The sequence below is a fragment of the Serinus canaria genome, chromosome 25 (genome assembly GCF_022539315.1).
Source record: "Serinus canaria isolate serCan28SL12 chromosome 25, serCan2020, whole genome shotgun sequence".
NCBI lineage: Eukaryota > Metazoa > Chordata > Aves > Passeriformes > Fringillidae > Serinus > Serinus canaria.
In genome coordinates, this window is record NC_066338.1 from 1,547,327 (window position 1) to 1,570,622 (window position 23,296).

The following is a 23,296-nucleotide window of genomic DNA, read 5'->3' on the forward strand; positions in this document are numbered from 1 at the left end:
GTGGTGCTTTTCCAGGAAAACGGGCGGTGTTGGTGTTCCAGGGCCTGTGGCTCGAGCAGCCTTCTGGCTCAAAAATTCCGCATTGCGCAGGATGCCTCCCAGACGCAAGCTGGCACCAGTGCCAACTTGGGCTGGTTTGAGAGTGCCAAGTACCTCCTGCAATCTGACACCTAGAACCAGGGTTGGTGAGCTATGTTTCCAGGGAAAAGGGCAGCGTTGGTTGTTCCAGGGCCTGTGGCTCGGAGCAGCCTACTCTCTCCTAAAATTCCGCATTGCGCAGGATGCCTCCCAGGCCCAAGCAGGCAGCATTGTCAACTTGGGCTTGTTTGAGAGTGCCAAGTACCTCCTGCAAACTGACTCCTAGAACTAGGGTTGGTGAGTTTTACAAACCTGGGAAATGGGGCAAAGTTTTTGTTCCAGGGCTTGTGGCTCAGAGCAGCCTTCTGGCTCCTAAAATTCCGCATTGCGCAGGATGCCTCCCAGGACCAAGCTGGCACCAGTGCCAACTTGGGCTGGTTTGAGAGTGCCAAGTACCTCCTGCAAACTGACACCTAGAACCAGGGTTGGTGAGTCTTTTCCAGGGAAAGGGGCAGAGTTTGTGTTCCAGGGCTTGTGGCTCAGAGCAGCCTTCTGGCTCCTAAAATTCTGCATTGCGCAGGATGCCTCCCAGGACCAAGCTGGCACCAGTGCCAACTCTGGCTGGTTTGAGAGTGCCAAGTACCTCCTGCAAACTGACACCTAGAACCAGGGTTGGTGAGCTTGTTTCCAGGGAAAAGGGGCAGCGTTGTTGTGTTCCAGGGCCTGTGGCTCGGAGCAGCCTTCTGGCTCCTAAAATTCCGCATTGCGCAGGATGCCTCCCAGACCAAGCTGGCACCAGTGCCAACTTGGGCTGGTTTGAGAGTGCCAAGTACCTCCTGCAAACTGACACCATGAACCAGGGTTGGTGAGCTTGTTTCCAGGGAAAAGGGCAGCGTTGGTGTTCCAGGGCCTGTGGCTCAGAGCAGCCTTCTGGCTCCTAAAATTCCGCATTGCGCAGGATGCCTCCCAGGACCAAGCTGGCACCAGTGCCAACTTGGGCTGGTTTGAGAGTGCCAAGTACCTCCTGCAAACTGACACCTAGAACCAGGGTTGGTGAGTCTTGTTTCCAGGAAAACGGGCGGTGTTGTTGTTCCAGGGCCTGTGGCTCGAGCAGCCTTCTGGCTCCTAAAATTCCGCATTGCGCAGGATGCCTCCCAGGACCAAGCTGGCACCAGTGCCAACTTGGGCTGGTTTGAGAGTGCCAAGTACCTCCTGCAATCTGACACCTAGAACCAGGGTTGGTGAGTCTTGTTTCCAGGGAAAAGGGCAGCGTTGTTGTTCCAGGGCCTGTGGCTCGGAGCAGCCTTCTGGCTCCTAAAATTCCGCATTGCGCAGGATGCCTCCCAGGACCAAGCTGGCACCAGTGCCAACTTGGGCTGGTTTGAGAGTGCCAAGTACCTCCTGCAAACTGACCCTAGAACCAGGGTTGGTGAGTCTTGTTTCTCCAGGAAAACGGGCAGTGTTGGTGTTCCAGGGCCTGTGGCTCTGAGCAGCCTTCTGGCTCCTAAAATTCCGCATTGCGCAGGATGCCTCCCAGGACCAAGCTGGCACCAGTGCCAACTTGGGCTGGTTTGAGAGTGCCAAGTACCTCCTGCAAACTGACACCTAGAACCAGGGTTGGTGAGTCTTGTTTCCAGGGAAAAGGGCAGCGTTTGTGTTCCAGGGCCTGTGGCTCAGAGCAGCCTTCTGGCTCCTAAAATTCCGCATTGCGCAGGATGCCTCCCAGGACCAAGCTGGCACCAGTGCCAACTTGGGCTGGTTTGAGAGTGCCAAGTACCTCCTGCAAACTGACTCCAGAACCAGGGTTGGTGAGTCTTGCTTCCAGGGAAAAGGGCAGCGTTGTTGGTGTTCCAGGGCCTGTGGCTCAGAGCAGCCTTCTGGCTCCTAAAATTCCGCATTGCGCAGGATGCCTCCCAGGACCAAGCTGGCACCAGTGCCAACTTGGGCTGGTTTGAGAGTGCCAAGTACCTCCTGCAAACTGACACCTAGAACCAGGGTTGGTGAGCTTGTTTCCAGGGAAAAGGGGCAGCGTTGTTGTTCCAGGGCCTGTGGCTCAGAGCAGCCTTCTGGCTCCTAAAATTCCGCATATCGCAGGATGCCTCCCAGGACCAAGCTGGCACCAATGCCAACTTGGGCTGGTTTGAGAGTGCCAAGTACCTCCTGAAAACTGACACCATGAACTAGGGTTGGTGAGTCTTGTTTCCAGGGAAAAGGGGCAGCGTTGTGTGTTCCAGGGGCTGTGGCTCAGAGCAGCCTTCTGGCTCCTAAAATTCCGCATAGCGCAGGATGCCTCCCAGGACCAAGCTGGCACCAGTGCCAACTTGGGCTGGTTTGAGAGTGCCAAGTACCTCCTGCAAACTGACACCTAGAACCAGGGTTGGTGAGTCTTGTTTCCAGGGAAAAGGGCAGGTTTTGTGTTCCAGGGCCTGTGGCTCAGAGCAGCCTTCTGGCTCCTAAAATTCCGCATATCGCAGGATGCCTCCCAGGACCAAGCTGGCACCACTGCCAACTTGGGCTGGTTTGAGAGTGCCAAGTACCTCCTGCAAACTGACACCTAGAACCAGGGTTGGTGAGTCTTGTTTCCAGGGAAAAGGGGCGGTGTTGGTGTTCCAGGGCCTGTGGCTCAGAGCAGCCTTCTGGCTCCTAAAATTCCGCATATCGCAGGATGCCTCCCAGGACCAAGCTGGCACCACTGCCAACTTGGGCTGGTTTGAGAGTGCCAAGTACCTCCTGCAATCTGACACCTAGAACCAGGGTTGGTGAGTCTTGTTTCCAGGGAAAAGGGGCAGCGTTTGTGTTCCAGGGCCTGTGGCTCAGAGCAGCCTTCTGGCTCCTAAAATTCCGCATTGCGCAGGATGCCTCCCAGACCAAGCTGGCACCAGTGCCAACTTGGGCTGGTTTGAGAGTGCCAAGTACCTCCTGCAAACTGACACCTAGAACCAGGGTTGGTGAGTCTTGTTTCCAGGGAAAAGGGGCAGGTTTTGTGTTCCAGGGCCTGTGGCTCAGAGCAGCCTTCTGGCTCCTAAAATTCTGCACTGCGCAGGAGGCCTCCCAGACGCAAGCTGGCACTAGTGCCGACTTGGGCTGGTTTGAGAGTTCCAAGTACCTCCTGCAATCTGAAACCTAGAACCAGGGTTGCTGAGCTATGTTTCCAGGGAAATGGGGCAGCCTTTTTTGGTCCAGGGCCTGTGGCTCGGAGCAGCCTACTCTCTCCTAACATTCCACATTGCGCAGGATGCCTCCAAGGACGCAAGCTGGCAGCAGTGCCAACTTGGGCTTGTTTGTGAGTGCCAAGTATCTCCTGCAAACTGAAACCTAGAACCAGGGTTGGTGAGTCTTGTTTCCGCAGGAAAAGAGGTGGTGTTGGTGTTCCAGGGCCTGTGGCTCGGAGCAACCTTCTGTCTCAAAAATTCCGCATTGTGCAGGATGCCTCCAAGGACAGCTGGCACCAGTGCCAACTTGGGCTGGTTTGAGAGTGCCAAGTACCTCCTGCAAACTGACACCTAGAACCAGGTTGGTGAGTCTTGTTTCCAGGAAAACGGGCAGTGTTGGTGTTCCAGGGCCTGTGGCTCGGAGCAGCCTTCTGGCTCCTAAAATTCCGCATTGCGCAGGATGCCTCCCAGGACCAAGCTGGCACCAGTGCCAACTTGGGCTGGTTTGAGAGTGCCAAGTACCTCCTGCAAACTGACACCTAGAACCAGGGTTGGTGAGTCTTGTTTCCAGGAAAAGGGCAGCGTTGTTGTGTTCCAGGGCCTGTGGCTCAGAGCAGCCTTCTGGCTCCTAAAATTCCGCATTGCGCAGGATGCCTCCCAGGACCAAGCTGGCACCAGTGCCAACTTGGGCTGGTTTGAGAGTGCCAAGTACCTCCTGCAAACTGACACCTAGAACCAGGGTTGGTGAGTCTTGTTTCCAGGGAAAGGGGCAGTTGTTTGTTCCAGGGCCTGTGGCTCAGAGCAGCCTTCTGGCTCCTAAAATTCCGCATTGCGCAGGATGCCTCCCAGGACCAAGCTGGCACCAGTGCCAACTTGGGCTGGTTTGAGAGTGCCAAGTACCTCCTGCAAACTGACACCTAGAACCAGGGTTGGTGAGTCTTGTTTCTCCAGGAAAACGGGCGGTTGTTGTGTTCCAGGGCCTGTGGCTCGAGCAGCCTTCTGGCTCCTAAAATTCCGCATTGCGCAGGATGCCTCCCAGGACCAAGCTGGCACCAGTGCCAACTTGGGCTGGTTTGAGAGTGCCAAGTACCTCCTGCAAACTGACACCTAGAACCAGGGTTGGTGAGTCTTGTTCTCCAGGAAAACGGGCGTTGTTGTGTTCCAGGGCCTGTGGCTCGGAGCAGCCTTCTGGCTCCTAAAATTCCGCATTGCGCAGGATGCCTCCCAGGACCAAGCTGGCACCAGTGCCAACTTGGGCTGGTTTGAGAGTGCCAAGTACCTCCTGCAAACTGACACCATGAACCAGGGTTGGTGAGCTTTGTTTCCAGGGAAAAGGGCAGCGTTTGGTGTTCCAGGGCCTGTGGCTCAGAGCAGCCTTCTGGCTCCTAAAATTCCGCATTGCGCAGGATGCCTCCCAGGACCAAGCTGGCACCAGTGCCAACTTGGGCTGGTTTGAGAGTGCCAAGTACCTCCTGCAAACTGACACCTAGAACCAGGGTTGGTGAGTCTTGTTTCCAGGGAAAAGGGGCAGCGTTTGTGTTCCAGGGCCTGTGGCTCGGAGCAGCCTTCTGGCTCCTAAAATTCCGCATATTGCAGGATGCCTCCCAGGACCAAGCTGGCACCAGTGCCAACTTGGGCTGGTTTGAGAGTGCCAAGTACCTCCTGCAAACTGACACCTAGAACTAGGGTTGGTGAGTTTGTTTCCCAGGGAAAAGGGGCAGCGTTTGTGTTGCAGGGCCGGTGGCTCAGAGCAGCCTTCTGGCTCCTAAAATTCCGCATATGGCAGGATGCCTCCCAGGACCAAGCTGGCACCAGTGCCAACTTGGGCTGGTTTGAGAGTGCCAAGTACCTCCTGCAAACTGACACCATGAACTAGGGTTGGTGAGTTTTATTTCCCAGGGAAAAGGGGCGGTTTTGTGTTCCAGGGCCTGTGGCTCAGAGCAGCCTTCTGGCTCCTAAAATTCCGCATATCGCAGGATGCCTCCCAGGACCAAGCTGGCACCAGTGCCAACTTGGGCTGGTTTGAGAGTGCCAAGTACCTCCTGCAAACTGACACCATGAACCAGGGTTGGTGAGTTTGTTTCCAGGGAAAAGGGGCAGCGTTGTGTGTTCCAGGGCCTGTGGCTCAGAGCAGCCTTCTGGCTCCTAAAATTCCGCATATCGCAGGATGCCTCCCAGATGCAAGCTGGCACCAGTGCCAACTTGAACTGGTTTGAGAGTGCCAAGTACCTCCTGCAAACTGACACCTAGAACCAGGGTTGGTGAGTCTTTTTTCCATGGAAAAGGGGCAGCTTTATTGTCCCAGGGCCGGTGTCTCCGAGCAGCCTGCTGGCTCCTAAAATTCCGCATTGTGCAGTATGACTCCCAGGACCATGCTGGCACCAGTGCCAACTTGGGCTGGTTTGAGAGTGTCAAGTACCTCCTGCAAACTGACACCTCGAACCAGAGTTGGTGCGTCTTGTTTCCCGGGAAAACGGGCAGCGTTAGTGTTCCAGGGCCTGTGGCTCAGAGCAGCCTGCTCGCTCCTAAAATTCCGCATTGCGCTGGATGCCTCCCAGGAAAAGCTGGCACCAGTGCCAACTTGTGCTGCTTTGAGAGTGCCAAGTACCTCCTGCAACCTGAAACCTAGAACCAGGGTTGGTGAGCCTTTGTTTCCAGGGAAACGGGCCAGTGTTGTTGTTCCAGGGCCTGTGTCTCCGAGCAGCCTGCTGGCTCCTAAAATTCCGCATTGTGCAGGATGACTCCCAGGAAAAGCTGGCACCAGTGCCAACTTGGGCTGTTTTGAGTGTGTCAAGTACCTCCTGCAAACTGACACCTAGAACCAGAGTTGGTGAATTTTGTTTCCCGGGAAAACGGGCAGCGTTAGTGTTCCAGGGCCTGTGGCTCAGAGCAGCCTGCTGGCTCCTAAAATTCCGCAATGCGCAGGATGCCTCCAAGGACTAAGCTGGCATCAGTGCCAACTTGGCTGGTTTGAGAGTGCCAAGTACCTCCTGCAAACTGACACCTAGAACCAGTGTTGGTGAGTCTTGTTTCCAAAGGAAGAGGGGAAGTGTTGGTGTTCCAGGGTCTGTGGCTCGGAGCAGCCTCCTGGCTCCTATAATTCCGCATTGCGCAGGATGCCTCCCAGGACAAAGCTGGCACCAGTGCCAACTTGGGCTGGTTTGAGAGTGTCAAGTACCTCCTGCAAACTGACACCTAGAACCAGTGTTGGTGAGTCTTGTTTCTCCAGGAAAACGGGCGTTGTTGGTGTTCCAGGGCCTGTGTACTCGGAGCAGCCTTCTGGCTCCTAAAATTCCGCATTGCGCAGGATGCCTCCCAGACCAAGCTGGCACCAGTGCCAACTTGGGCTGGTTTGAGAGTGCCAAGTACCTCCTGCAAACTGACACCTAGAACCAGGGTTGGTGAGTCTTGTTTCCAGGGAAAAGGGGCAGGTTGTTTGTTCCAGGGCCTGTGGCTCAGAGCAGCCTTCTGGCTCCTAAAATTCCGCATTGCGCAGGATGCCTCCCAGGACCAAGCTGGCACCAGTGCCAACTTGGGCTGGTTTGAGAGTGCCAAGTACCTCCTGCAAACTGACTCCTAGAACCAGGGTTGGTGAGTTTTCATCCTGGGAAAGGGGCAAAGTTTTTGTTCCAGGGCTTGTGGCTCAGAGCAGCCTTCTGGCTCCTAAAATTCCGCATTGCGCAGGATGCCTCCCAGGACCAAGCTGGCACCAGTGCCAACTTGGGCTGGTTTGAGAGTGCCAAGTACCTCCTGCAAACTGACACCAGAACCAGGGTTGGTGAGTCTTGTTTCCAGGGAAAAGGGCAGCTGTTGGTGTTCCAGGGCCTGTGGCTCAGAGCAGCCTTCTGGCTCCTAAAATTCCGCATTGCGCAGGATGCCTCCCAGGACCAAGCTGGCACCAGTGCCAACTTGGGCTGGTTTGAGAGTGCCAAGTACCTCCTGCAAACTGACACCTAGAACCAGGGTTGGTGCGACTTGTTTCTCCAGGAAAACGGGCGTTGTTTTTGTTCCAGGGCCTGTGGCTCGGAGCAGCCTTCTGGCTCCTAAAATTCTGCATTGCGCAGGATGCCTCCCAGGACCAAGCTTGCACCAGTGCCAAGTCTGGCTGGTTTGCGACCGACAAGTACCTCTTGAAAACTGACTCCAAGAACCAGGGTTGGTGAGTCTTGCTTTCAGGAAAAAGTTGCAGCATTGCGTTGGTGTTCCAGGGCTTGTGGCTCAGAGCAGCCTTCTGGCTCCTAAAATTCCGCATTGTGCAGGATGCCTCCCAGGACCAAGCTGGCACCAGTGCCAACTTGGGCTGGTTTGAGAGTGCCAAGTACCTCCTGCAAACTGACACCTAGAACCAGGGTTGGTGAGTCTTTTCTCCAGGGAAAAGGGGCAGGTTTGTGTTCCAGGGCCTGTGGCTCAGAGCAGCCTTCTGGCTCCTAAAATTCCGCATTGCGCAGGATGCCTCCCAGGACCAAGCTGGCACCAGTGCCAACTTGGCTGGTTTGAGAGTGCCAAGTACCTCCTGCAAACTGACACCTAGAACCAGGGTTGGTGAGTCTTGTTTCCAGGGAAAAGGGCAGCGTTGTTGTTCCAGGGCCTGTGGCTCAGAGCAGCCTTCTGGCTCCTAAAATTCCGCATTGCGCAGGATGCCTCCCAGGACCAAGCTGGCACCAGTGCCAACTTGGGCTGGTTTGAGAGTGCCAAGTACCTCCTGCAAACTGACACCTAGAACCAGGGTTGGTGAGTTTGTTCTCCTGGGAAAAGGGGCAGTTTGTGTTCCAGGGCCTGTGGCTCAGAGCAGCCTTCTGGCTCCTAAAATTCCGCATTGCGCAGGATGCCTCCCAGGACCAAGCTGGCACCAGTGCCAACTTGGCTGGTTTGAGAGTGCCAAGTACCTCCTGCAAACTGACACCTAGAACCAGGGTTGGTGAGTCTTGTTTCCAGGGAAAAGGGCAGCGTTGTTGTGTTCCAGGGCCTGTGGCTCAGAGCAGCCTTCTGGCTCCTAAAATTCCGCATTGTGCAGGATGCCTTCCAGGACTAAGCTGGCACCAGTGCCAACTTGGGCTGGTTTGAGAGTGCCAAGTACCTCCTGCAAACTGACACCAGAACCAGGGTTGGTGAGCTTGTTTCCAGGGAAAGGGGCAGCGTTGTTGTTCCAGGGCCTGTGGCTCAGAGCAGCCTTCTGGCTCCTAAAATTCCGCATTGCGCAGGATGCCTCCCAGGACCAAGCTGGCACCAGTGCCAACTTGGGCTGGTTTGAGAGTGCCAAGTACCTCCTGCAAACTGACACCTAGAACCAGGGTTGGTGAGTCTTGTTTGCACGGGAAAAGGGGCAGTGTTTGTGTTCCAGGGCCTGTGGCTCGGAGCAGCCTTCTGGCTCCTAAAATTCCGCATTGCGCAGGATGCCTCCCAGGACCAAGCTGGCACCAGTGCCAACTCTGGCTGGTTTGAGAGTGCCAAGTACCTCCTGCAAACTGACACCTAGAACCAGGGTTGGTGAGTCTTGTTTCCAGGGAAAACGGGCAGCTGTTGGTGTTCCAGGGCCTGTGGCTCGGAGCAGCCTTCTGGCTCCTAAAATTCCGCATTGCGCAGGATGCCTCCCAGGACCAAGCTGGCACCAGTGCCAACTTGGGCTGGTTTGAGAGTGCCAAGTACCTCCTGCAAACTGACACCTAGAACCAGGGTTGGTGAGTCTTGTTTCCAGGGAAAAGGGCAGCGTTGTTGTGTTCCAGGGCCTGTGGCTCGGAGCAGCCTTCTGGCTCCTAAAATTCCGCATTGCGCAGGATGCCTCCCAGGACCAAGCTGGCACCAGTGCCAACTTGGCTGGTTTGAGAGTGCCAAGTACCTCCTGCAAACTGACTCCTAGAACTAGGGTTGGTGAGTTTTCCAAACCTGGGAAATGGGGCAAAGTTTTTGTTCCAGGGCTTGTGGCTCAGAGCAGCCTTCTGGCTCCTAAAATTCCGCATTGCGCAGGATGCCTCCCAGGACCAAGCTGGCACCAGTGCCAACTTGGCTGGTTTGAGAGTGCCAAGTACCTCCTGCAAACTGACACCTAGAACCAGGGTTGGTGAGTCTTGTTTCCAGGGAAAACGGGCAGTGTTGTGTTCCAGGGCCTGTGGCTCGAGCAGCCTTCTGGCTCCTAAAATTCCGCATTGCGCAGGATGCCTCCCAGGACCAAGCTGGCACCAGTGCCAACTTGGGCTGGTTTGAGAGTGCCAAGTACCTCCTGTCAACTGACACCATGAACCAGGGTTGGTGAGCTTTGTTTCCAGGGAAAAGGGCAGCGTTGGTGTTCCAGGGCTTGTGGCTCGGAGCAGCCTTCTGGCTCCTAAAATTCTGCATTGCGCAGGATGCCTCCCAGGACCAAGCTGGCACCAGTGCCAACTCAGGCTGGTTTGAGAGTGCCAAGTACCTCCTGCAATCTGACACCATGAACCAGGTTGGTGAGTTTTTCCTGGGAAAAGTAGCAGCGTTGGTGTTCCAGGGCATGTGGCTTGGAGCAGCCTTCTGGCTCCTATAATTGCGCATTGCACAGGATGCCTCCCAGGACCAAGCTGGCACCAGTGCCAAGTCAGGCTGGTGTGAGAGTGCCAAGTACCTCCTGTCAACTGACACCATGAACCAGGGTTGGTGAGCTTTGTTTCCAGGTAAAAAGGCCGGTGTTTGTGTTCCGAGCCTTGTGGCTCGGAGGAGCCATCTGGCTCGTAAAATTCCGCGCTGTGCAGGATGCCTTCACGGACTAAGCTGGCCCCAATGGAAACCTTGTCTGGTTTGAGAGTGCCAAGTACCTCCTCTAATCTGACACCATGGACCAGGGTTAGTGAGTCTTGTTTCCTAGGAAAAGGGCAGCATTGGTGTTCCAGGGCCTGGTACTCGGAGCAGCCTTCTGGCTCAAAAAATTCTGCATAGCTCAGGACGCCTCCCAGAGGCAAGCTGGAACCAGTGCCACCTTGGGCTGGTTTGATAGTGCCAAGTACCTCCAGGAAACTGACTCTTGGAACTAGGGTTGGTGAGTCTTGTTTCCAGGGAAAAGGGGCAGTGTTGGTGTTCCAGGGCCTGTGGATCGGAGGAGCCATCTGGCTTGTAAAATTCCGCATTTCGCAGGATGCCTCCCAGGACCAAGCTGGCACCAGTGCCACCCTTGTCTGGTTTGATAGTGCCAAGTACCTTCAGGAAACTGACTCTTGGAACTAGGGTTGGTGAGTTTTACAACCCTAGGAAATGGGGCAAAGATTTTGTTCCAGGGGTTGTGGCTCAGAGCAGCCTTCTGGCTCAAAAAATTCCGCATTGCGAAGGATGCCTCCACGGACCAAGCTGGCACCAGTGCCCACTTGGGCTTGTTTGAGAGTGCCAAGTACCTCCTGCAAACTGACACCTAGAACCAGGGTTGGTGAGTCTTGTTTCTCCAGGAAAACGGGCAGTTGTTGTGTTCCAGGGCCTGTGGCTCGGAGCAGCCTTCTGGCTCCTAAAATTCCGCATTGCGCAGGATGCCTCCCAGGACCAAGCTGGCACCAGTGCCAACTCTGGCTGGTTTGAGAGTGCCAAGTACCTCCTGCAAACTGACACCTAGAACCAGGGTTGGTGAGTCTTGTTTCCAGGAAAAGGGGCAGGTGTTGGTGTTCCAGGGCCTGTGGCTCGGAGCAGCCTTCTGGCTCCTAAAATTCCGCATTGCGCAGGATGCCTCCCAGGACCAAGCTGGCACCAGTGCCAACTTGGCTGGTTTGAGAGTGCCAAGTACCTCCTGCAAACTGACACCTAGAACCAGGGTTGGTGAGTCTTGTTTCCAGGGAAAAGGGCGCGTTTGTGTTCCAGGGCCTGTGGCTCGGAGCAGCCTTCTGGCTCCTAAAATTCCGCATTGCGCAGGATGCCTCCCAGGACCAAGCTGGCACCAGTGCCAACTTGGGCTGGTTTGAGAGTGCCAAGTACCTCCTGCAAACTGACACCTAGAACCAGGGTTGGTGAGTCTTGTTCTCCAGGAAAACGGGCGCGTTGTTGTGTTCCAGGGCCTGTGGCTCGGAGCAGCCTTCTGGCTCAAAAAATTCCGCATTGCGCAGGATGCCTCCCAGACGTAAGCTGGCACCAGTGCCAACTTGGGCTGGTTTGAGAGTGCCAAGTACCTCCTGCAATCTGACACCTAGAACCAGGGTTGGTGAGCTATGTTTCCAGGAAAAGGGGCAGCGTTGGTTGTTCCAGGGCCTGTGGCTCGGAGCAGCCTTCTGCTCCTAAAATTCCGCATTGCGCAGGATGCCTCCCAGGACCAAGCTGGCACCAGTGCCAACTCTGGCTGGTTTGAGAGTGCCAAGTACCTCCTGCAAACTGACACCATGAACCAGGGTTGGTGAGTCTTGTTTCCAGGGAAAACGGGCAGCGTTGGTTGTTCCAGGGCTTGTGGCTCAGAGCAGCCTTCTGGCTCCTAAAATTCCGCATTGCGCAGGATGCCTCCCAGGACCAAGCTGGCACCAGTGCCAACTTGGGCTGGTTTGAGAGTGCCAAGTACCTCCTGCAAACTGACACCTAGAACCAGGGTTGGTGAGTTTGTTTCCAGGGAAAAGGGCAGCGTTGGTGTTCCAGGGCCTGTGGCTCAGAGCAGCCTTCTGGCTCCTAAAATTCCGCATAGCGCAGGATGCCTCCCAGGACCAAGCTGGCACCAGTGCCAACTTGGGCTGGTTTGAGAGTGCCAAGTACCTCCTGCAAACTGACACCATGAACCAGGGTTGGTGAGCTTTGTTTCCAGGGAAAAGGGGCAGCTTTTGTGTTCCAGGGCCTGTGGCTCAGAGCAGCCTTCTGGCTCCTAAAATTCCGCATTGCGCAGGATGCCTCCCAGGACCAAGCTAGCACCAGTGCCAACTTGGGCTGGTTTGAGAGTGCCAAGTACCTCCTGCAAACTGACACCTAGAACCAGGGTTGGTGAGTCTTATTTCCCAGGGAAAAGGGGCGGTTTTTGTGTTCTAGGGGCTGTGGCTCAGAGCAGCCTTCTGGCTTTTAAAATTCCGCATATCGCAGGATGCCTCCCAGGACCAAGCTGGCACCAGTGCCAACTCTGGCTGGTTTGAGAGTGCCAAGTACCTCCTGCAAACTGACTCCAAGAACCAGGGTTGGTGAGTCTTGCTTCCAGGAAAAAGGTGCAGCGTTGCGTTGGTGTTCCAGGGCTTGTGGCTCAGAGCAGCCTTCTGGCTCCTAAAATTCCGCATATAGCAGGATGCCTCCCAGGACCAAGCTGGCACCAGTGCCAACTTGGGCTGGTTTGAGAGTGCCAAGTACCTCCTGCAAACTGACTCCTAGAACTAGGGTTGGTGAGTTTTCCAAACTGGGAAATGGGGCAAAGTTTTGTTCCAGGGCTGTGGCTCAGAGCAGCCTTCTGGCTCCTAAAATTCTGCATTGCGCAGGATGCCTCCCAGGACCAAGCTGGCACCAGTGCCAACTCTGGCTGGTTTGAGAGTGCCAAGTACCTCCTGCAAACTGACACCATGAACCAGGGTTGGTGAGTCTTGTTTCCAGGGAAAACGGGCAGCGTTGTTGGTGTTCCAGGGCTTGTGGCTCAGAGCAGCCTTCTGGCTCCTAAAATTCCGCATTGCGCAGGATGCCTCCCAGGACCAAGCTGGCACCAGTGCCAACTTGGGCTGGTTTGAGAGTGCCAAGTACCTCCTGCAAACTGACACCTAGAACCAGGGTTGGTGAGTCTTGTTTCCAGGGAAAAGGGGCAGTTGTTGTGTTCCAGGGCCTGTGGCTCAGAGCAGCCTTCTGGCTTTTAAAATTCCGCATTGCGCAGGATGCCTCCCAGGACCAAGCTGGCACCAGTGCCAACTTGGGCTGGTTTGAGAGTGCCAAGTACCTCCTGAAATCTGACACCTAGAACCAGGGTTGGTGAGCTTGTTTCCAGGGAAAAGGGGCAGCGTTGTTGTTCCAGGGCCTGTGGCTCGGAGCAGCCTTCTGGCTCCTAAAATTCCGCATTGCGCAGGATGCCTCCCAGGACCAAGCTGGCACCAGTGCCAACTTGGGCTGGTTTGAGAGTGCCAAGTACCTCCTGCAAACTGACACCTAGAACCAGGGTTGGTGAGCTTGTTTCCAGGGAAAGGGGCAGCGTTGTTGTTCCAGGACTTGTGGCTCAGAGTAGCCTTCTGGCTCCTAAATTTCCGCATTTCGCAGTATGCCTCCCAGGACCAAGTTGGCACCAGGGCAACCTTGGCTGGCTTCATAGTGCCAAGTACCTCCTGAAATCTGACATCTAGAACCAGGGTTGGTGCATCTTGTTTCTCCAGAAAAACGGGCGTTGTTGGTGTTCCGAGGCCGGTACTCAGAGCAGCCTTCTGACTCCTAAAATTCTGCATTGTGCAGGATGCCTCCCAGGGTCAAGCTGGCACGAGTGCCAACTCTGGCTGGTTTGAGAGTGCCAAGTACCTCCTGCAAACTGACTCCTAGAACCAGGGCTAGTGAGATTTGTTTCCAGGGAAAGGGGCGGCATTTGTGATCCAGGGCCTGTGGCTCAGAGCAGCCTTCTGGCTCCTAAAATTCCGCATTATACAGGATGCCTCCCAGGACCAAGCTGGCAGCAGTGCCAACTCTGGCTGGTTTGAGAGTGCCAAGTACCTCCTGAAAACTGACATCTAGAACCAGAGTTGGTGAGTCTTGCTTCCAGGAAAAAGGTGCAGCGTTGCGCTGTTGTTCCAGGGCTTGTGGCTCAGAGCAGCCTTCTGACTCCTAAAATTCTGCATTGTGCAGGATGCCTCCCAGGACCAAGCTGGCAGCAGTGCCAACTCTGGCTGGTTTGAGAGTGCCAAGTACCTCCTGCAAACTGACTCCTAGAACCAGGGTTGGTGTGCTTTCCAAACCTCGGAAATGGGGCAAAGATTTTGTTCCAGGGCTTGTGGCTTAGAGAGGCTTCTGGCACCTAAAATTCTGCATTGCGCAGGATGCCTCTGAGACGCAAGCTGGCTCCTGTTACATGGTTTTCCTGGGGTCCCAGGATGAGTGAAGAGACGAGATAGTTGTCTCCATGCATCAGAAGGCTTGATTTATTTTTTTTTATGATATATAAATATAACAACTATGCTAAAAGTATAAAGAGAATGGTTTCACTACAAGGCTATGCTAAGAATAGAATAGAATGTAAACTCAGGTCTTCTCAGACTTAGACCAGCAGAACAGGTGTCCTGTGATAGGCTCTTAATTGCAAACAGTCTGACAGTGCCAATCACACATTTCTCCCCGTTGCATCCACAGTAGCAGATAAGAATTGTTTACAGTTTGTTCCTGAGGCTCTCAACTCTCAGGAGAGGAAAAATCCTTAGTAAAGGGTTTCACATAAAATATGTTGGTGACATCTCACCCTTTTTATATTAAAAAGCAATAAAAAAGAAAAATGTTTGCAATTTCATTTGCTGGACCAAGCAGAGGAAAGAACAAACATCTGAGAGGCATTTTTTGTTATGTTTTGCCAATCAAAATATCAATCAAATGCTGATGTGGAACCATCAGGGAAATTCTTCACCTGCAGAACACCAAATTCCCATCACATCACCAAAACAATCTTAAAATAGAAGAAATTGAAAAACAGGCCAAGGAAAGTTCATTGCTTCCAGTCCAAACAGCTGAGTTTCAGGAAAAAGTCCAAACTGAAGATGTTCCTCTTTGACAGTGTGGAAAGTCCCTTTTGTCCTGAAACAGGCTTGCAAAAATTTTTTGAGCTGCCAGCTCTTTCAACCCTTTTTAATTAGTTTTTTTTTGGTTTTTTTGTTTGTTTTTCTGTTTGGGTTTTTTTTTTTTTTTCTTTTGAAAGAGCTGTAGCAGAGAGTGGTCCACTGAGACCCCAAACAGGCTGATCCACCAGCCACCGTTTTCAGGGGGCCCTGCACCCTATGGTAGGAATAGAGACCCCAGACCTGGCTCACAGAACGGAGGTCCAGGTCCCGGCGGGGGAAGCAACGCCCCCAAACCCAACAGGCGCTGGTCGGGAGGCCCTGGCCCAGGGAACCGAGCCAAACATCAACTTCTAAAAGGGGGGAGGTCCCAGGGGAGGATACAATCTTGAAGCAACTGGGAGAAAGTGGGGGTGGAACACAAGGCGGGCAACACAATGTTTGAACCAGTAGGGGGACTACAAGGGAGGAGAATAACTTGAACAAACCAATGGGGTTTCGAAGGGCACAAAATTGATAGGGAAGTTTCTAGAGAAAGGGGCAGGCTTGGGGAGGGGTTGATGTTCAATGGGAGAAGGAACAGGGAACAAAAGGGCAGGTCTATGGGGAAAAACCAACACTGCAGGGGGGAAAGGAACAATCCATTAATAATAACATATGCTAGAACAGCACAAAATAGGAAGGATTATAAAAGGGACTACGAGAACTGCATTACAATAATAAACACCCTCTGCAGCAGAGTGTCTCACTGGTTTTGCTTTCAAACCAGGAGAGGTGCCAACCCAAAAGTTTCCCAACTTCAAATTCAACTGGCTGCAGTTTTGATTTCCTTCTTAAATATATCACCGAGGCACTACCAGCTTCTGGAATTGGCTTAGCAGCATGTCTGTTCTTAGTGCCAAGCAAGGATTCTTTTTGCCAGGCATGGAGGAAGTTTCTAGGAGCTTTCCACAAAAAATCACTTCTGTGGCTGACTTCTTCCCTCCCCACCAAAAACCAAGCCATGCCAAACCAACACCTTAACTAATCCGTAGTACTCAGTACGCATCCAATAATTCCTTTTAAAGGATACTTTACATTTTTTACCAAACACACTGAAAAAAAGTGGATCCATAATATTGATAAAAATTGTTCCTATTCAATAGAAATATTGGGTCATGCAACTCTAGATTACATAGCTATTTTTTTGCACATTAGACAGAAGAGTTTTTCACCTCATGTAAGAGCCTAATTGAGGGATGCGGGACTCCAGGCGTCTCTCCAAAATGCAGTTTATTCCATCCAAGACATTGCAGCAGCCCAGGGTGGTGGGTGACAGAGCCTGTACCTACATCTGTCAGCTCTAGCTGCAGGCAGGCCTGGAGAGCCTCTGGTTTTGGTTACAATGCATGATATACTTTGCTGAGCATCTTCATACAGTAGAACCAATCTATCCCTTACTCTTATCTATAGCCTATCATAACGACTCTAATTACCATAGTCATGTTACTATTCTCCACTCACGAAAAGTCAGTACATTACAGTTGAAGCTGAAAGTTGTTTTTCAGTTTTCTTGGCAGTGGAACATTCGGAGACCTTTTTTCTGCTTGCCACATTTGCTGACTTGTTTGCCTGTGCTATCTTCCAGCTTGGTGAAATCCTCTTCTTCTTTGGGGTGGGTTTATCCTTTGCTCTAAGTCATAAAAGCCCCTTCTAACTAACATACCTTTTGCCTCCTTGGTTATCCAGTAAGACTGGCTCAGCAATTCTTTCCTTCTAGATGAAAACTTGCTTCCAACTCTATTCTTTCTTCAGACTCCACATTCAAAAATCTTTCTGCCAAGCATACATATCTGTGAGACTTTCTTGTCAAACTTTCGTCTTTCCCAACACCTCTAAAGAAAGGTTTCCTGATGGTTTGGATCAGAAGATCCAGTATTGCCATCCTGAGATTTTTCTTTCAAAGCCTATAAGCTGTGATCAAGGTTTTGGCTATGTTCTTTGTTGTGCCTTGCATATATTTTGGCTAGAAAGCCAGTGGAGATGATGTCCTTGCTGCAGAAGCCATGGGAAATACGGCGGAGTGTCTGGCTGATGTACCGGGGCTGTAGACTATCCACCACTCCCCCAGGGAGGCGAGGATCCCTAAAGGAAGAGAATATTGGCTATGCCCTGGAAGTTTGACAGAGAGAAAGCTCCTCACAGCTCAAATGATTTGTCTCCTGGAGTTCTGAGGAATATGTTGGCAAGAAGAAGGTTGCTGTCTTTTCCAAAAATCTTCTGTGCATTCAAGAGGATCATTGCACTTCTTGTTGGAGAATGAAAAAATATTAGTAGTAATTAGTCCTTTTTCTCTATCTGTCCATCACTGATTGAATTTGAATAGGGTATTTTTAATTTCTTGATTTATTTGAATAATTCACCACAAGGTCTTCCAGTATCCCAAATTCTGCTTCACTTCTTTCTTTTGTAGGCCAGTCTGGTTCATCTTCTCTCTGCTGTATTATTGCAGACCATATCTGAATGTTTTTTTCTTTTTCATTTTGAACATTAGGTCCAAACTTCATGAACAGAACACTTTATTTATCATTATTTTACCAGTTTGCGAAGAAATCTAGAATTTTGAAGAGAAGTGATTCGACTCCACTTGAGGTTTTCAATGGAAGAGAAGAATGATGATGTCCTACATTCACAGCACTGCCCACAATAATACTGCAGCTAGTTTCCAGCAACTAGCAGGAAAGGTTCAGGTTCTGGAAGCAAGCAGCCATGATCGTATAGAAGTCTAAAAAGAGTCCGTTTGGCCGCTTTTCCTGAAAAATAGCTTATATGTCCCAACATTGTGCTGAATCTTGTTCTACAGACGCTTCTTTTGAGGTCTGAACTCTTTGCTGGACTTCTGTATATAAGAATATAGGATATAGAATATAGGATATACAAGATACAGCAAACCTATGTTTCATGATATGCTGTAAGAATTTGGTTCTAATCTAGAAGAGCAAGAAAAGGTTGCCATAATAATAGAAGCTAAAGACTCTGCTAAGAAAGCAGGAAATAACCTGCTTATTTTATACAGATGGGAACAGAGACTTAGTTGTTTGAATGGGTTCTTTTTTACTTCTAAATAGAATTTTAGAAGTGGTGGGGTTGTCCAAGAACTTTTTCCCTTCCTATGTTAAAGTAAGTTTAAACGTCTGGAAAGTGGTCATTTCTTGTCCTGGCTCAGTTTGAGAGCTGTGCACTCAATCCCGGTGCTTTGCGCCTTCGTTTAACGCGTCTCAGCATCTGCCGAGATCTCCGTTGCCCGGAGGCGAAGAAGCGGCTTGTTCGCGCACAGGGCATTGTGCCGGTCGCTGTGCCCGCCAGAGGCGGCTTCTGCCGATAGACGCCGGGAACAAGCACCTTCCTTCGGCGAGTTGCCGTAACCCGTCTTCTGCGGCTCTTGCCGCCTACATCTTGGCGAAAAAGCTCTACCAGGCTTTCTCTCAAGAAAAATCTGTGCCAGAGAAGGAAGAATCCCTCGACGTTTTTCATAAAGCTAGTCGAGTTCTTTCTAGCTCCGACACGAAAATAAAAAGGAGGATTCCCCACGGAATGCTTCAAATAGCTTAGAAAGGTGCAAAGAAAAGTTGTCCGAGAACTTTTTCCCTTCGTCTGTTAAACGAAGCTTAAACGTCTGGAAAGTGATTTGTTCTTGTCCTGGCTCAGTTTGAGAGCTGTGCACTCAATCCCGGTGCTTTGCGCCTTCATTTAAAGCGTCTCAGCATCTGCTGAGCTCTCCGTCGCCCTGAGGCAAAAAAGAGGCTTGTTCGCGCACAAGGAATTGTGCCGGTCGCTGTGCGCTCCGGACCGCGACTTCTGCCGATAGACGCCGGGAACCGGCACCCTGCGTCGGCCAGTTGCGGTAATCCGTCTTCTGCGGCTCTTGTGCCTACATCTTAGCGAAAAAGCTTTTCCAGGCTTTCTCTCAAGAAAAAACTGTGCCAGAGAAGGAAGAATCCCTCGACGTTTTTCATAAAGCTAGTCGAGTTCTTTCTAGCTCCGACACGAAAATAAAAAGGAGGATTCCCCATAGCGTGCTTCAATTAGCTTAGAAAGGTGCAAAGAAAAGTTGTCCGAGAACTTTTTCCCTTCGTCTGTTAAACGAAGCTGAAACGTCTGGAAAGTGATTAGTTCTTGTCCTGGCTCAGTTTGAGAGCTGTGCACTCAATCCCGGTGCTTTGCGCTTTCGTTTAATGTGTCTCAGCATCTGCCGAGCTCTCCGTCGCCCGGAGGCAAAAAAGAGGCTTGTTTGCGCACAAGGAATTGTGCGGGTCGCTGTGCGCTCCGGACCGCGGCTTCTGCCGATAGACGCCGGGAACCGGCACCCTGCGTCGGCCAGTTGCGGTAACCCGTCTTCTGCAGCTCTTGCATTGCGCAGGACGCCTCCCAGAGGCGTCCTAGCACCGGTGCCAACTTGGGTTGGTTTGAGACTGCCAAGTACCTCCTGCAATCTGAAACCTCGAACCAAGGTTGGTGAACTATGTTTCCAATGAAAAGGGGCAGCAATGGTTGTTCCAGTGCCTGTGGCTCGGACCAGCCTACTCTCTCCTAAAATTCTGCATTGAGCTGGATGCCTCCCAGGACCAAGGTGGCAACCGTGCCAACTTGGGCTGGTTTGAGAGTTCCAAGTACCTCTTTGAAACTCATTTTTAGAACCAGAGTTGGTGAGTCTTCATACCAGGGAAAAGGGGCAGCGTTGGTGTTCCAGGGCTTGTGGCTCAGAGCAGCCTTCTGGCTCCTAAAATTCCGCATAGCGCAGGATGCCTCCCTGGACCAAGCTGGCACCAGTGCCAAATCTGGCAGGATTGAGAGTGCCAAGTACCTCCTGGAAACTGACACCATGAACCAGGGCTGGTGAGTCTTGTTTCCAGGGAAAACGGGCAGCGTTGCGTTGGTGTTCCAGGGCTTGTGGCTCGAAGCAGCCTTCTGGCTCCTAAAATTCCGCATTGTGCAGGATGCCTCCCAGAACCCAAGCTGGCACAAGTGCCAACTTGGGCTGGATTGAGTGTTCCAAGTACCTCCTGCAATCTGAAACCTAGAACCAGGGTTGGTGAGCTAGGTTTCCAGGGAAAATGGGCAGCGTTGTTGTTTCCAGGGCCTGTGGCTCGGAGCAGCCTATCTGGCTCCTAAAATTCCGCATTGCGCAGGATGCCTCCCAGGACCAAGCTGGCACCAGTGCCAACTCGGGCTGGTTTGAGAGTGCCAAGTACCTCCTGCAAACTGACACCTAGAACCAGGGTTGGTGAGTCTTGTTTCCAGGGAAAAGGGCAGCGTTGTTGGTGTTCCAGGGCTTGTGGCTCAGAGCAGCCTTTTGGCTCCTAAAATTCCGCATTGTGCAGGATGTCTCCCAGGACCAAGCTGGCAGCAGTGCCAACTTGGGCTGGTTTGAGAGTGCCAAGTACCTCCTGCAAACTGACACCTAGAACCAGGGTTGGTGAGTCTTGTTTCTCCAGGAAAACGGGCGTTGTTGGTGTTCCAGGGCCTGTGGCTCAGAGCAGCCTTCTGGCTCCTAAAATTCTGCAGTGCGCAGAATGCCTCCCAGGACCAAGCTGGCACCAGTGCCAACTTGGGCTGGTTTGAGAGTGCCAAGTACCTCCTCCAATCTGAAACCTAGAACCAGGTTTGGTGAGCATGTTTCCAGGGAAAAGGGGCAGCGTTTCTTGTTCCAGGGCCTGTTGCTCAGAGCAGCCTACTCTCTCCTAAAATTCCACATTGCGGAGGATGCCTCCCAGGACCAAGCTGGCACCAGTGCCAACTTGGGCTGGTTTGAGAGTGCCAAGTACCTCCTGCAAACTGACACCATGAACCAGGGTTGGTGAGTCTTGTTTCCTGGGAAAACGGGCAGCATTGTTGTTCCAGGGCCTGTGGCTCGGAGCAGCCTTCTGGCTCCTAAAATTCCGCATTGCGCAGGATGCCTCCCAGGACCAAGCTGGCACCAGTGCCAACTTGGGCTGGTTTGAGAGTGCCAAGCACCTCCTGCAAACTGACCTCAAGACCCAGGGTTGGTGAGTCTTGTTTCTCCAGGGAAAGGGGCAGCGTTGGTTGTTCAGGGCCTGTGGCTCAGAGCAGCCTTCTGGCTCCTAAAATTCAGCATTGTGTAGGATGCCTCCCAGGACGAAGCTGGCAGCAGTGCCAACTTGGGCTTGATTGAGAGTGCCAAGTACCTCCGGCAAACTGACTCCTAGAACTAGGGTTGGTGTGTTTTACAAACCTGGGAAATGGGGCAAAGTTTTTGTTCCAGGGCTATGGCTCAGAGCAGACTTCTGGCTTCTAAAATTCTGCATTGTGCAGGATGCCTCCCAGGATCATGCTGCCCCCATTTCCAAATTATGGTGGTTTGAGAGCGCCAAGTACCTCCTGAAAACTGACACCTAGAACCAGGCTTGTTGCGTCTTGTTTCTTCAGGAAAACGGGCGTTGTTATGTTCCAGGTCCTGGGGCTCGGAGCAGCCTTCTGGCTCCTAAAATTCTGCACTGTGCAGGATGCCTCCCAGGACCATGCTGGCACCAGTGCCAACTCTTGTTGGATTGAGAGTGCCAAGTACCTCCTGAAAACTGACTCCAAGAACCAGGGTTGGTGAGTCTTTTCTCCAGGAAAAAGATGCAGCGTTGCGTTGGTGTTCCAGGGCTTGTGGCTCAGAGCAGCCTTCTGGCTCCTAAAATTCCGCATTGTGCAGGATGCCTCCAAGGACCAAGCTGGCACCAGTGCCAACTTGGGCTGGTTTGAGAGCGCCAAGTACCTCCTGAAAACTGACACCTAGAACCAGGGTTGGTATGTCTTCTTTCTTCCAGGAAAATGGGCGTTGTTTCTGTTCCAGGGCCTGTGGCTCGGAGCAGCCTTCTGGCTCCTAAAATTCTGCACTGCGCAGGAGGCCTCCCAGACGCAAGCTGGCACAAGTGCCAAGTCAGGCTGGTTTGAGAGTGCCAAGTACCTTCTGCAATCTGAAACCTAGAACCAGGGTTGGTGAGCTATGTTTCCAGGGAAAAGGGGCAGCGTTTGTGTTCCAGGGCCTGTGGCTCAGAGCAGCCTTCTGGCTCCTAAAATTCCGCATTGCGCAGGATGCCTCCCAGACCAAGCTGGCACCAGTGCCAACTTGGGCTGGTTTGAGAGTGCCAAGTACCTCCTGCAAACTGACTCCTAGAACTAGGGTTGGTGAGTCTTGTTTCCAGGGAAAAGGGGCAGTTGTTGTGTTCCAGGGCTTGTGGCTCAGAGCAGCCTTCTGGCTCCTAAAATTCTGCATTGTGCAGGATGCCTCCCAGGACCAAGCTGGCACCATTGCCAAGTCAGGCTGGTTTGAGATTGCCAAGTACCTCCTGCAATCTGACACCATGAACCAGGGTTAGTGAGTCTTGTTTCCTGGGAAAAGGGCAGCGTTGGTGTTCCAGGGCCTGTGGCTCGGAGCAGCCTTCTGGCTCCTAAAATTCCGCATTGCGCAGGATGCCTCCCAGGACCAAGCTGGCACCAGTGCCAACTTGGGCTGGTTTGAGAGTGCCAAGTACCTCCTGCAATCTGACACCATGAACCAGGGTTAGTGAGTCTTGATTCCAGGGATAAGGGGCAGCGTTGTTGTTCCAGGGCCTGTGGCTCGGAGCAGCCTTCTGGCTCCTAAAATTCCGCATTGCGCAGGATGCCTCCCAGGACCAAGCTGGCACCAGTGCCAACTTGGGCTGGTTTGAGAGTGCCAAGTACCTCCTGCAAACTGACTCCTAGAACTAGGGTTGGTGAGTTTTTCAAACCTGGGAAATGGGGCAAAGTTTTTGTTCCAGGGCTTGTGGCTCAGAGCAGCCTTCTGGCTCCTAAAATTCCGCATTGCGCAGGATGCCTCCCAGGACCAAGCTGGCACCAGTGCCAACTTGGGCTGGTTTGAGAGTGCCAAGTACCTCCTGCAAACTGACACCATGAACCAGGGTTGGTGAGTCTTGTTTCCAGGGAAAAGGGGCAGCGTTGGTGTTCCAGGGCCTGTGGCTCGGAGCAGCCTTCTGGCTCCTAAAATTCCGCATTGGTCAGGATGGCTCCCAGACCCAAGCTGGCAGCAGTGCCACCTTTGGTTGGTTTGAGAGTGCCAAGTACCTGCTGCAATCTGAAACCTAGAACCAGCGTTGATGAGTTATGTTTCCAGGGAAAAGGGGCAGTGTTGGTTGTTCCAGGGCCTGTGGCTCTAAGAAGCCTACTCTCTCCTAAAATTCCGCATTGCGCAAGATGCCTCCCAGACGCAAGCTGGCAGCAGTGCCAACTTGGGCTGGTTTGAGAGTGCCAAGTACCTCCTGCAATCTAAAAGCTAGACCAAGTTTTGGTGAGCTAGGTTTCCAGGGAAAAGGGGCAGCGTAATTTGTTCCAGGGCCTGTGGCTCGGAGCAGCCTACTCTCTCCTAAAATTCCGCATTGCGCAGGATGCCTCCCAGACCAAGCTGGCACCAGT

General features: G+C 52.6%; 1 long non-coding RNA gene across 3 annotated transcripts in view; it reads right to left on the minus strand.

Moving 5' to 3' along the window:
• Positions 1 to 23,296, minus strand: part of LOC127060445 (uncharacterized) — a 218,492-nt gene that overhangs the window by 102,476 nt on the left and 92,720 nt on the right. The window contains exon 6 of one of the 3 annotated variants that reach the window (XR_007779507.1): positions 20,015 to 20,098. The exons of the other annotated variants lie outside the window; for them this stretch is intronic. This is a non-coding gene — a long non-coding RNA (uncharacterized LOC127060445). Of the gene's footprint in view, positions 1 to 20,014; positions 20,099 to 23,296 lie in introns of those variants that run through there. 3 annotated transcript variants of the gene reach the window in all.